Here is an 11,670-nt window from a genome sequence, read left to right on the forward strand (position 1 = left end):
TGCAGATTCCTGAGCCCTACCTTCAGAGATTATATGAAGAAGAATGCAGCATCAGGATTGGAGGGAAGACTCATTAACAACCTGCAATATGTAGATAACACAACCTTGCTTGCTGAAAGTGAAGAAGACTTGACACACTTACTGACGAAGACTAAAGTCTACAGTCTGCAGTATGGATTACACCTCAACATAAAGAAAATGAAAATCCTCACAACTAGACCAATAAGCAACATCACAATAAATGGAGAAAAGAGTAAAGTTTTCAAAGATTACATTTTACTTGGATCCACAATCAATACCTATGGAAGCAGGAGAAAAGAAATCAGACATCGTATTGCACTGAGCAAATCTGCTGCGAAAGACCTCTCTAAAGTATTGAAAAGCAAAGATGTCACTTTGAAGACAGGTGCACCTAAGCCAAGCCATAGTATTTTCAATTGCCTCATATGCATGTGAAAGCTGAACAATGAATAAGGAAGACCAAAGAAGTTGGTGCCTTTGAATTGTGGTGTTGGTGAAGAACACTGAAAATACCATGGACTGCCAGAAGAGCAAAAAAAACCGTCCTGGAAGGAGTGCAGCTGGAACGCTTTTGGAAGCAAGAATGGCCGAACTTCATCTCACCTACTTTGGTTATATTGTCAGAAGGGAGCATTCCCTGGAGAAGGATATCATGCTTAGTAAAGTGGAGGGTCAGCGAAAAAGGGGAAGACCCTCAATGAGATGGACTGACACAGTGGCTGCAATGATGGGCTCAAGTATAGCAAGGATCATGGGGCTGGCACAGGACCGGGTAACGTTTTGTTCTGTTGTACATGGGGTTGCTATGAGTTGGAGCTGACCCAATGGCACCTCGTAACAACCCTCAGGGAGGACTCACTAGGTCTGGAGTGGGATCAGGAATTGCATTTTTAACAAGCAAGATTATTTATGTAGGTCAATAAATAAAATCTAGATTTCTTAGGTTAGTTTTATTTTAGGCTCATTACCATTTCTTCCCACCATGACTCCAGAATCTTCTCTAAAGCATCCACTAGCAGGAATCTGATCATCCTGCTTTATTATCTTTATACAGCATTCAGAAGCTGCCTATCCAATGCTGCCCTCCAACTTTCTTGGGGTCTAAGAGAATTCTGCCTCAAATTTCCTCCTTCAGTGAGAAGTGAATAATTAGTAGTCTATACTGTTGTCTCAAACCATCAAGTTTCCAGGAGTCAGGCCCAGACCAACTTGAACAAGGTATCCATCTCTACAAGCAATTATTCATTACCCACTGATTAAATCATTCTCCTATATTCTAGGAAACAGTCTGGCTCTAGGAATCTGTAGTTTCCTTTTCCTCCTCCATCTAGGTGTTTCTCCCATCACCCAGGGGGAACTCAAGGCACCAGGAATGGTTCCTCTACAAACTCACAAGATCTCTGATAAAATTACTTCAATTACTCAATAGTTATGTTAGGAATAGAATGGGGAGGGCAGTGTAGGAATCAGGCCCATTTTCTCTTATGAACTAAATCTCAAGCTATGTGTTTTTATGGAAAGATGGAGGAGCAATCAACTTCTTAAAGCCCCAATGAGAAAGGACCTGCCACCGCTACAGCCCCATGAGAAAGGGGAGGGGGACAGTACATGTTATGTGAAGTCACAGGTAGCTTTTGTGAAAAAAACAATCATGTAAAATGGGTTAGCAAGTCCAAAGATAGCATATAGTTACAGCAACCAGAGCTAGCTAAGGAAGGTAAATCTACCAATTACTGAAAAGTGAAACCAGCCGAAGGCTTAATAATTAGGTGACTAGCTCTTCTGACTCATGGACCTTTACAAATTTCAAGAAGAAACCTCTTTCCTCCTCCTCAGGTGTGAGCTCTGGAACAGTGGTCCTCAAAGTATGGTCCACAGATCATGAGAGGACCCGAGACCCTTTTAGAGTTCTGGTAGGTCAAAAATATATTCATAACAGTACTGTGATGTCACTTGCCTTTTTTTTACTGTGCTAACTTGCACTGATGGTGATGGTGGGAAAACAGTGGTGGGGAGGGAGACCTGCTAGTACCCTACCATGAATCAAGGCAATGGCACCAGCTACTCTAAGAGTTGCTAAATTCTTCTCCAGCACGCACTTCTTCACCACACAGTAGAAAAAATAAATGCTAGTTTTACTTAAGAATATCCTTGATGATGCAGTAAAAATTATATTAAGTCTCAACTCTTGAGTATGTATCTTAATGTTCTATATGACAAAATGACAAGTACACATGAAACACCTTTGCTGCTTATACAAGATGATGGTTGTCTCTAAGTAAAACATTCATGTGATTGTCTGAATTGCAAGGTTTTTTGTTTTTTTTTTGCAGTACATCATGTTTACTTGGTTATTCAGACTTTGGTATTTGGCAAACATTGTCTTGGAAATGAAACAAAGTAAGCCTCTCACTTCAAGGAAAATAACCAACAATACTCACTGCCAGTGATAAAATCTGAACTGCCAACAGTAAATTAGAACTCAAAAATCTGTCCCCGTCAATATGAACTTTAGTTTCCCAAGACCTGTGCAATGAGATCATCGTGATGCTGTATGATTTCTGATATTGTATAATAAAATACAGCAACGTCAGGAAGATCTGCATAACTCAGTGAGCCAATATCTCCCAAATATCTACCACATGATGCTACAGAATCATGCATGGGTAAAAGGTCCATTGGGAGCGTGAGACAGACCACAGCATTTTAATGGAACAAAATATGAAAAGTTCACTGGTATCACTTCAGATTCCACCTTGTGATTAACTATTACAAAATCACCCCTTGCTAAATTTTGTATTGTTTGCATAATTTTGTATAATACCAAAAAAAAAAAAAAAACCCACAATTATCTGAAAAGGCTTTGAATTACTCCTCTTTTTTCAACTATACATCAATATATTACAACATACAATATATTACAACAGGTTGAGATGCAGAAATAGATATGAAAATCTAGCTGTCTTTAAGATCTGCAAAAACAATGCCACACTGAATGACCAGGTGTGTCTAGGCAGGGGGAAGTGTGCCCATGCCCATGTATAGGGCTGGCAGACGATATTTCTACAAACGTACCTGTATGCTTTGTAAGAATGATCAGGTATACAGTACAGCTGACAAGGGACAAGGTTGTGGTAACTTCTTGGGCACAGCCAGCTACTGGGAGGGAGTGCATAGTCGGACCTGTGGGTTCAGGACCATGGTCCCAGGGGACATCAAGCTCAAATGGCATAACATACTACACAAAAACATTGTTCCACATCCTACTTTGGTGAGTAGCAACTGAGAACTTAAAAGCTTGCAAGCAGCCATGTAGATGCAACAATGGGTCTCTTCTCGTCCAGAGCAAAGAAGAATGAAGAAAACCAAAGATGCATGGAAACAATTAGTCCAGGGACTGGTATACCATGAAATCCTCAGCCTATATGACCATGAGACCAGAAGAACTGGATGGTGCCTGGCTACCAATCTCAATCACTTAGAGGGGGATCTGTGTAGAGATCCTGGATAGAATGGGAGAACAATATGGAACAAAACTCAAAATTATTAAAAAAAAAAAAAACAGGTTTGCTGGTCTGATAGAGCCTAGTGAAACCCGAGACTATTGCCCCTAGCTGCCCTGCAGGTCTACAGTTGAACTCATTCCTGTGGCTTCCAGACAAATAAAAGACCAGCATATGGGGTGAACATTTACATCAGGTAGATACACTCCTTGGAGAGATCAATCATGAGAGAACAGAAGAGGAGCCAGAGTATGCACAGGGAGACTGCTGGGGGGGCAGGAGTACATGAGAGGGAATGATACAGGGAAGAGCTAACTATGGGGAGGAAGCAGGGAGAGAGCTGCTACCTTGTGGAAAAATTGTAGTCAATATCATGAGAACAAGTGTGCATGAACTGCTGTATGGAAAATGAAAATTGCTTTATAAACTTTCACCCAAATCACAATAAAATAACATAAAATAAAAAGGCCATACTTCTAATTTTTTAAACATTTTTCATTTTTAAAATGCTACCTATGTTAACTTGTAATAAGTTTATTATTTCTAAATGAAAAATTCAATTTCTAACATGGCAAATATTGTGATATATACATATATATAGAAGGCTGGAGGTTCAAACCCACGAGCCACTCCTTGGAAAGAAGGTTGAGCAATCTACTTCCATAGTGATACTGCCTCAGAAACCCAAGGAGGGGTCGCTATGAGTCAGGTCCAACTCAACAGCACATAACAACCACCACAACATATCCCACCCCCACACAAAAACCCAACTTATTAAAAACTATGTATACTCTCAACAAATAAAATTTAAAGGAAAAAACAAAAAATTTATTGAAGATTCCAAAAAGCTTTTGAAGTATATGCACTTTACAGAAGTAGATTGCCTCATCTTCCTTCTGTGCAGCAGCTGGTGCATTTGAACCAATGACCTTCTGGTTAGCAGCCAAATGCCTTACCCACTATGACACCAGAGCTACTTAGGATATCCACAGGGGCTCCTTAATGACAAAACCAAACACACTGCTATTGAGTCAATTCTGACTCAGCAACCCTACAAGGCAAAGTCAAACTGCCTCATAGGGTTTCCAAGGCTATAAATCTTCACAGAAGCAGACTGCCTCATCGTTCTCCCATGGAGTGGCTGGTAGATTCAAACCCAATGACCTTCTGATTGGCAGCCCAATGCTTTAACCACAGAGCCACCAGAGCTCCCTCCTTAATGACAAGATTCTTTGTATTCCAAGGTCTAAGAGATATTAGCACTATCAATATTTGTTCCAAAAAGCCAGATCTGACTTCCTAATTCTGCAAAAAGAGAGGGTGAAAACCCCAGGGCATTGAAGAAAAACCCTGTCTCTAGTGGTGTAGTGCCTAATGCATCTGATTGCTAACCAAAAGGGTGGTGGTTCAAACTCACCAGCCACTCCACAGAAGGAAGACTGGGTAACCTACTTCTGTAAAAATTTACCACCTTGGATACCCAAAGGGGGTTGGCTCTGAGTTGGAATCTACTTAACTGCAGTCAATTTTTTTTTTTTTTTTTGCATTTCACTGACAGACAAAAGCACCCGATCCCACACTAAATTCCAGGTAGCCAGGCTCAGACACTCCCAATGCCATAGAAGACTCCAGTAGGGAAGCTAAACTAACTCAACTTCTGGTCATGAGTATCCAACACAGCTTGAAGTTAAGTCTTCATCTAGATATAGTTTCTCAGCAGTGACAACTTTTCATTCACATATTAAGTTTTACGTGACATCAGGCATTCTCAGCCCACTTCTTCCACACCTTTTCTTCTGCCCATCCCTTCAATACTGGTGTTCCTCAGGGCTCAGTCTTCTTACTTTGCCTGGCACATAGTAAGTGCTCAATAAACGGCAGCTGCAATTATTACCACACTATCCCAGAGCAACCTCATCCATCCTGTGACTTCAACCACCTCCTATATACTGGGACTTGCTTTCATCACCCAGACCTCTGTGGTGACTCAAGACTGACAAAACAACCTTCTAGGTCTTTCCACAGAGGTGCTGCTGGGACCTCAACTCAGCATATTCAAAACCTAACTCCTTTGTCTTTCCCTTTAAAGTTGCCCCTCCTCCCGGTAGTCCCTCTCCTCCTGCATCAACACCCACCTGGTCACTCAAGTCAGAAATCTGGGATCATTCAACACTGCTCCTTGACTCACTCCCCCTACCGCTCGCTCTACTTTGCCACCAGGTTTTGTCGATCTTACTCTTTAACATCTCTCTAAACCCTCCAATCCCCACCGCAACCACCATAAACCACCAGCTATTCCATGGAAGAAAGATGAGGCAGTCCACTTCTGTAAAGATTTACAGCCTTGGAAACCTTATGGGGCAGTTTGACTTTGTCCTGTAGGGTTGCTATGAGTCAGAATCGACTGGATGGGAGTGTGTTTGGTTTTGGTTTTATCATTAAGGAGCCCCTGTGGATATCCTAATCATCTCATCATCACCACAATCATCATCTCTAGTTTGGACCACTGTAACAGTTTTCTTATTGGCTCCCTACCACCAATCTAAAATCCTTCCTATTAAATTTGCACAATTATACTAAAGTGATCTCTCAAAGCCAAATCTGATGTTACTTTCCTGCTAATTACCTTTCTGTGGTTCTCCTGCAACACAGTCTTTAAACCACTTAATTCATGTACCCTAAAAGAATTTTTAAAACCATATATTCTTTGTGCATTTTAAAGATGACAACTAAAATATTTCAACACAAGTTTTCTATTGTGTTGTTAAAAGAAGACAAAAAATATTAAACATTTTATAAAAAGAAATAAGGTTACCTGTAATTAAACATTTCATGACTTGATTTGACGAAATAGGCTTTAATTATCTTACTGAACAACACACACCTAACTAAAAAAATCTCTCCAATTTTTTATGCAAGTTTTATCCAGTTTAGGAGCTCTAGTGGTGCAGTGGCTAAGGAATTTGGCTGTTAACCAAAAGGTCGGCAGTTCAAACCAACCAACAGGAGCAAGATGTGGCAATCTGCTTGCGAAAAGACTACAGCCTTGGAAACCCTATGGGTCAGTTCTACTCTGTCCCATAGGGTCGCTGTGACAGGAGTTTTCTGGGTAGGGGCATTAACTTAATCACTAATGAAGGCCTCCTTGAAACCAGTATTTTCAAATGATCCCATGTTTGGGAACCTGAATTGGTTTTTACACTCAGGTTGATACACCACAGTAAGGCCAGGAAAGCCTGAGGGTATCCAACCTGCCTCTTTTTCTTTTTTAAGAGCAGTGTTAGAAAAAAAGTTCATTTGCAAGTTGAAAACCAAAAAACTAAACCAGCTGCACCACCAACCCTATAAGAAAGAGGAGAACTGCTTCATAGGGTTTCCAAGGCTGTAAATCTTTACTGAAGCAGACTGTCTCCATCTTTCCCCAGCAGAGCTGCTGGTAGGTTCAAACCACTGATCTTTGGGTTAGGAACCGAGTACTTAACCACTGTGCCACCAGGGCTATACCATTGTTTCTTTTAAAGCTATATGGGAGCCCTGAATACCCAACTTGAAAACCACTACTCTAACTCCTTACCAAAACTTCCAGAGCCATTTTTATCTAGCCTCTACTTCTCTCTTTGTCACTGGATGGCTCTCTCCAACCCCAGCTCAAGACTGTCAAACAGTTTGCAATTCTTATTTCAGGCCTTGGTGTATCTTTCCTAATGCTACTTTCTATCGGAATGTACCTCTTTACTCCCAGAAAACATTTCATACGTTTCCAAGGCTCCTTAGCTAAATAAGCAGCTGATAACTTTATGGGCACCAAAGGGATAGTTTTTACATAACCAGTGTCTCAGTATTTATGGCAAGAAGTGAGAAAGGACTGGATGGAACACGATGCCAAAGCGACCTTGGCTGCTGGCTCCCCATCAAAATGCCGGGATTTGGCTAAATCAACAGGTGCTGACGCTAAAGATGAGACAAGAATTATCTCGGAGAGCAGAGATGACTCCATGATGATGGAAGCATTAAAACATTTCCTCGATCCAGAATCCAAAGGTGAAGACCTGAGCACAGGGTAATGTAGTTTTCCAAGTCAAGTACCTTCCTTCTGTTCTATCAGAGCGCACACCGCACAGTACGCCAAGTGCTTGTTAACTTGACTGAAACCTCCCCTACACTGAGCTCTGTGAAAACACGTCTGCCTTGTTCACCACTGGTATCTTCCCAGGGCTTTCCATAGTGACTGGCTCATTAAATATCTGTCGGTGTTTATTAAAAACTGTTGAGTGAATGACAAAGGATACATAAAGAGTGTTAAATTGCATAGCATCTTAGATCCTGTTGGAATCTCCACAATTTAGGCAATTATTTCTCTATAGGGGCAGGGTGGGGAAGAGAAAAAGTAGGTATCCACGTTTTAAATTCAACCCTGAAGCCTGAGAGAAGTTTGGACTCACCCCCAAGTGAAAATAATTCAAACCGCAGAGCGGCGGGAAAAATGAGGCACCGCGGCCCAGGGTGAGGGGATGCTTCGAGGTTCGGCCACTCAGAGGCAGGGCAGACTAAGTTCGCGGGCATGGAGGAGTGGAAGAACGGTTCTGAAGAGGCGCAAAGTCCGGGCCGGGTAGAAGGCCACGGCCCCTCGCCTCCCGAGGGACGGATGAGTAGCGAGCAGGAAGTGGGGCTGGGGCGGGAGGGTCCGAGGGCTGGGGTCCGGCGCGAAAGAACCTGGCGCAGAGGGGCGGGACAGTCTGGCCAGTTACCCCCGTTCAGCAGCAGCACTCACCTAGCGGACCCAGCTTCGCCACGGCTCGGCGCCGGCTCCGCGCTGCTCCCTCCCTCGGCCTGCTGAGCCGGCGAGCGGGCGGCCTCAGGTGCCCCTAGCAACCACGCACCACCACGCGACCCGCGCTCTTAGCTGCTGCCGGCTGCCACGCACTGCGCGCGCCCCTAGAGGACGGACCGAGGGCCGGGAAGGGGCAACCAGCCGCAGGCGGAAGGCTGGCGCGCGGAATCTTGGGGGTTGTGAGGCCGGGCGCCTCGCGCACGCTCAGTCGCTTCAATGCGGGTGGGACCTCGCGAGTGGAATTCTGGGAGATGTAGTGCCGAGGTTAAACCCGAGAAAGGCTAGATTCTGGGACTTCAGAGTTCAACCTTTCTACCTTCATTTGTAAATCTTTACGGAAGCAGACCGCCCAATCTTTCTTCCGCAGAGTAGCTGGTGGGTTCAAACCACTTATCTTCTGGTTAGCTGCAAAATGCCTTAACCACTCCACCACCAGAGCGCCTTAGCTTAACTCCACCTGACCCCTATGGAATCCTTCTTTAGCCCTGCCTTCCTTCCTTCCTGTTGTTGTTGTTATTTGCCGTGGAGTGGGCCCCCTCTCATAGCGACCCCTCCTTGGGTTTCCGAGGCAGTATCACTACGGAAGTAGGATTGCCCAACCTTCCTTTCGAGAAGTGGCTGGTGGGTTTGAACCGCCAGCCTTCTGGTTAGCAGTCAAGTGCCTTAGGCACTAAAAATTCCAGGCTTTATTAAAGAATTTTCCGAGTAGTACTTTTTCAGTAAAAGCCTTTGGGTTTGACCCCAGAAAAAAGGAGCTCGCCTGATTGGGTCTGCCTCCCTCTGACCCACCTTTCCCTAACCCAACCCACCAAACAAGGCACAGCTACAACCACCTGCTTCCTGGGCTTTAAGCCATAAACTTTTAAGAAATACTGCCTCATTCATTATCTCATTATCTTCCCGGGGCAGACAGATCGTGTCACCTTATTCCCGGATGCCTCTGGACCTAATGGATTTGGAGACCTAAAGAGAGCTGGAGGGTGAAAGGATCTATTCTAAGCTATTGGCTACAGAAATAAAGGAGGCAATCAAAAGATGAAACTAACCTGATGAAAACCACTTGGAGAGAGAAATGATGCTCAGTAATTGATTCAGGCAACAGAGATGTATGTTAAAACCACTAGAGAATTGTGGAGAATTTTACACTTGAAGGAGGTCTGCCATCACCTGTGTGTACCAATCAATCTTAGATCACTAAACATGGGCCATCTACATACACATTTTGTGTCTTCTGATGTGATGCAATTTGAATTAAACATCAATATTTATGAAGTACAGTGTATTTTTTATCAAAAAGAAAGTTTAATCTGAATCTTACCAAACTTTTGGTTCTAACTTCCAGTTTACAGGCTATATAAAAAGGAACAAGTAAATGACACAAGAAGCAATCAGTCAAACCCAGAATATAGGCCAATGTACAAGATGAATGACCTAGTTTTTTCAACAATTCAAGGGTATGAAAAAAATGGTGATGTTCTAGATTATAAGAGACAAGAGACATAAAGCAATGAGTGTATCTTTTTTGGGGTTGTGATTCAAACAAATCAACTGTAAAAAGGCATTTTTGAGGCAATGGAGAAATCTGAATATGGGCTGGGAATAGTAAGAACATAAATGACATTAAGAAATCATTGTGAGTTTTCTTAGGTATTGTAGTGGGTTGAATGGTGGCCCCCCAAAAAAGATACATCATCTTAATCCCAGGAACCTGTAATTATTACCTTATATGGCAAATGATGTGATTAAGTTAAGGATTTTTGAGTGTAGGCATTTTCCCTGGATTACCTAGGTGGGCCCTAAATCCAACAATGAGTGTCCTTAGAAGAGTGAGTCAGAGGGAGATTTGATAAAGGAGAAGAAAAACAGAGAGAAGGAGGTAATGACCACAGAGGCAGAGATTGGAGTGGTGTGACTGCAAGCCAAGGAATACCCTGGATCCACCAGAAGCTGGAAGAGGCAAGGAATGAATTCTCACCTAGATGTTAGGAGAAAATGAGGCCTTGCCAACACTTTGATTTCAGACTTCTGTCCTCCAAAACTGTAAGAGAATAAATTTCTTTTGTGTTAACCTAATTGTATTAGAGTTAATGGGGGGCAAAGTTGTAACAACTTCTTAGCCACAGCCAAACATTCGGAGGTAGTGAGTCTCTGGGCCCACAGGCTTAGGACCATGGTCCCAGGGGACATCACACTAAATTGTCATAACATACCACACAAAAACATTGTTCTACATCCTGCTTTGGTTAGTAATGACTGGGATCTTAAAAGCTTTTGAGCAGCCATCTAAGATGCAATAATTGGTCTCTCCTTGTCTGGAGCAAAAAAAGAATGAAGAAAATCAAAGACACATGGAAACAATTTGTCCAAGGAACTAGTGGGCCATGGGAACCTCAGCCTGCATGACCCTGAGACCAGAAGAACTAGATGGTGCCTGGTTACTACTGCCAACCACTCAGAAAAGGATCAAAATAGGAGATCCTGGATGGAGTGGGAGAAAATTTGGAACAAAATCATAAAATCATAAAAAAAAAAAAAGACCAGGCTTACTGGTCTAATAGACTGGTGGAACCCCAGAGACTAGTCACCCTTTGGGCCTGGAATTGAACTCACTCCCATGGCTTCCAGACAAACAAAGTAAACAATTACACCTGGTGGCACACCCCTTAGAACAATCAACCACGAGATATTAGAAGAGCAGCATTTGCACAGGAGGACAGCTCAAACAGCAGGAATGCATAGGAAAGAAGGGCACAGGAAAAACATAACCACCAGGAGGAAGTGGGAAGAGAGCTGTTACATTGTGGGGATTACAATCAATGTCATGAAATAAAATATGTATGAACTACTGTATGGAAAATGAATTTGCTCATAAACTTTTCACCCAAACCACAGGCATGTGCACACACACACAGCCCTGGAATGGGAGACCTGAAAGAGGCATAGTGAGTACTTTCAGGAGCCTGATGCAGATTAGATTACTGCACACACACACACAAAAGAAATAGTACCCTTGATGGGATACTGGAACAGAAAAAGAACATCGGGGGAAAACTAGTGAAATTAGAATAAACTATGGAATTTGGCTAAAAATAACGGAATAAAGTCAATGTGGTGAATGTTGGTAACAACAGATTCTGGGGGACAGGGATATGTCATTCTTTCTTCTTTTATATATTTGAAAACTTTAACCAAACCCCCCACACTCAAAAAAAAAAAAAAAAAAATTAAAATGCATACATGCTCATCACACAAAGCCAAACACAAGCACAAAACTTCAAACCTTCCAGACATTCTCTGAATTCCAGGCACCACTCA

The sequence above is a fragment of the Orycteropus afer genome, unplaced genomic scaffold (assembly GCF_000298275.1).
Source record: "Orycteropus afer afer isolate SDZICR_OR568_19922 unplaced genomic scaffold, OryAfe1.0 scaffold00002, whole genome shotgun sequence".
Lineage (NCBI taxonomy): Eukaryota > Metazoa > Chordata > Mammalia > Tubulidentata > Orycteropodidae > Orycteropus > Orycteropus afer.